General features: G+C 35.1%; 1 long non-coding RNA gene across 1 annotated transcript; it reads right to left on the bottom strand.

Moving 5' to 3' along the window:
* Window positions 1–1732: 1732 nt before the first annotated feature.
* Window positions 1733–3375, bottom strand: LOC112802365 (uncharacterized). The gene is made up of 2 exons (XR_003202330.2): window positions 3024–3375; window positions 1733–1940 (listed from the first exon to the last, which is right to left on the bottom strand). It is a non-coding gene; the product is annotated as an uncharacterized lncRNA (long non-coding RNA).

Here is a 3375-nt window from a genome sequence, read left to right as displayed (position 1 = left end):
ACTCCTCTAAATTATAAAAAAATTGATTTTCTAATCTCTTTGAATAATAATTAATATATTAACTAATTATTTATTAATTTCACAGGGTTTACACGTATAATTCCTCTCTCATTCTACCCAAACTAATCATCCTCAAATTGTTGGCATGTAAAGTGCAAAAAAAAAAGATAAAAAAAATTCAGTACATATTTGAGTACGGAAGTAATTTTTGAGATGGAGATAATATTGAAATTGAAATAAGGTAAATAAAGAACATAATAAAAAATTAAGAATGATGAAAATTGAACAATATTTTTATAAAAAGTATTAATTTGAGAGTCATTTGATATAAACAATAATAGGAAAAATTTATTTTAGTAAAAGAGCCACAATACGAGCATAGCTTTAAGGAAGAGCCACCACCACGTCCCGTGTTGGTGGAAGAGAAGCCACAACCGTGGCCGAATAGAGGGCTCCGAGAGTCAACAGCAGCAATAATGGAGCATGGATCATCGAGAAATCCAGCAGCAACATGTAATTGTCATTCATGTTGGATCACAAGAACAAAAAGACGAGTTACCGCCGGCAATGGGTCAAGAAGAAGGAGCTGAAACCTAACCATAGAGAACCGTTCATCTAGCCCCTTAAGGAAGCGAATAATGAAATCTTCAGTTCTATATATTTTTGCTGGACAGCTGCAAGTAGGAAGAGGGAGTGAATTTTCAAAATCCTCCCAAAAAGTCTTCCATGAGATATGAAATTTGGTGATAGAGAAAGTGCCTTATTTTAGCACATAGATTTCTTCTTACAATTATGTAATACTGAGGAGGTTACTTTGAGAAAATCCTTTTTTTAACTCTGTCCAAATAGAGAAGGCAATGAACAAGTAGATGATGCTCTATGTAATAGAAAGGGACAAAAAATAGAAGAGTCAGGACAGAACCAAGTTATTGTCATGCTCCCTAGAAAAAAGAGGATCATCAGATAAGGGATAAGGTATAGAATCATTTAGAAAACCTTGTTTATTTTTTAAAATTATAGGCATGGTGAAGGATCGACACCATAAGTGATAATTGCTTCCAAAAAGATAGGTGTGACTAGGACTGATGTAGGACTAGGATGAATATAAGAAGGGTGTGTAAAAACTGGTTTATGTAACTTAATAGCTTTTGCTGAAATTTTTATATATGCGTACATAAAAGATCCTATGTGTACGCGAGGATTGGGTTCTGCTCGACACCCTCACGTACGCGAACAGTGCATGCGTACGTGACTTTGGCATTTTCACATCTTGTGTACGCAAAAATATGCATGCATACACGAAGATTTCGTTCTGTCAACACACTCGCATACCTATTAGGTGGTTGTGTATGAGAGTTTGCCAAAGCTTGACGCCATGCGTACATGGACACATACATGCGTACGCAAGAATCTCCTATTTTCAAAAAGTGTATTTTTGAGTTTTAAACCATTTCTCTACTTTTTCAAACCTTTGTAACAACCTTTTAAGACCCAATAATTAGTTTTTAGGCTGTGGAGTTAGGGGTGGCAGTGGGGCGGGTAGGGGCGGGTTTTTGGCCTACCCGACCCCGCCCCGCCGTCCTTTTATTCAGGTACTACCCGCCCCATCACTACCCGCGGGTAGTAAACTGCAGTACCCTAACCCGCCCCTGCGGGTACCCGCCCCACCCCGCCCCTATCCGCCGTTATAAAAATCGAATATCATTTTAATTTTTACATATTCATATATAAATGAAGACAAAAACTTAAAATTCATTGATAAATTAAAATACAGACATAAAATTCATACAATGTCATTAGCTCAAATAACTTGAATTTTAAAAAAAAGCTAGTGTTAAATCACTATAAATTTAACAACATAATAAATAAATTACAATATTAGATATAAAATAGCCTTCAATCCTTATTCTTGATCACTTTTCACATCTTCATAAAATATCCTTCAATACAAACAAACAAAAATAATTCAAGTAATATATGATGACAATAAACAGCATATTAGTCTTCTTAATATAAGTTGAAACAAATAATAACACAACACACCACTATATAGTATTATAAATTATAAGTATTTGGTCATTCAAACACACGAGGGGTAAATGTAAAGCAGATGGAAAAAATTAATTAAGTGCTATTATAGTATAAGACTTTAAATTATTAGAATGAATAATTGTCCAGATTCAGTTGCCAATAATAACTCGTAAGCACATGACTCAGATAAACAGAACAATAATAATTCAAAGTACATGATTTGTCAATAATAAGAAGGATCTTTTCTTTCTTTGATGCATATCATTCTAGAATGAAAATATGATTATTATTGTCAAATGTTGTCATTGAAGTAGGAGTGACAATTATTAAAAGGAGAAGCTATAATGTCATTGAAGAAGAAGAAAATAAAAAGAAAAAATGTAATGAATTTCTGCCAAGAGATAAAAAACACAAGATAACAAAACAGAGGCCCTCGTGCAAATTGAATATCTCAATGTACATCACAAACTTTCCTTTGAATAATTGATAAATGAAGATTGAATCGAAGCCAAAAGGGAACAATAATATAGCTCATTATATAAAGAAAACAATAATAGTATTTCATCCCTATCCATCAACTATTTATTTAGAATGATGTATATTGTTAATTAATAATTAATATGTAAATGATGAGTTAACAGTTATTAATAGAGAAAAAAGGAAAAGGTTCTTTGTTCGTGTGAGTGTGGGTAGCGACATTCTTCTACCTCTGTGTTCTGTAGCCATTGCATATATCATTATGAAATTTTAATGTAAAACCAGAAAATCCAGAATAAACATTATATATCTAGCCACGGATTAGAAACAATACAAGTATGAACGTTGCAAACACCTCCTAACATGACTCAGATAAACAGAACAACCTGACCCATCAACATCAAATAGTAGGAAATTAACTCACAGTTACAGAGTTCTAGTTACAGATCCAGTGTTCTAGTTCCAGGGTTTAGTTGCAGATTCATAATATGAGAGAAAGAGAAAGAGAAACTTACAGATCTAGTGATTTGCAGGATGCAGAGACAGCGACGGACTCACAACGACAGCGACGGCGACGGCAACGGGCTCACGGCGAAGGATGGAAGAGGATGGCGAAGCTTTGCTCTCAGATGCAGGTGGGTTGCGAAGCTCTTCTCTCAGACAGAAAACGGCGGCGAAGCTCTGCTCTCGAACGGAGGACGGAGGCGAAGCCCTTCTCTAAGATTGAGAACGACGGCAGCCAGGGGGGTTGGAGAAGAAGAAGCTCAACTGGAGAAGAAATTAGGATTTTAACTTTGAAGAGTAAGAGTGAAACTCTGAACGTGAAACCCTAGCCACAAAGCCCACAACTATAAAATTCTTTTATAT

This window comes from Arachis hypogaea, chromosome 5 (genome assembly GCF_003086295.3).
Source record: "Arachis hypogaea cultivar Tifrunner chromosome 5, arahy.Tifrunner.gnm2.J5K5, whole genome shotgun sequence".
NCBI classification, from domain to species: Eukaryota; Viridiplantae; Streptophyta; class Magnoliopsida; order Fabales; family Fabaceae; genus Arachis; species Arachis hypogaea.
Note: the sequence above shows the minus strand (reverse complement) of the source record. Positions and strands in the feature narration are given on the sequence as shown.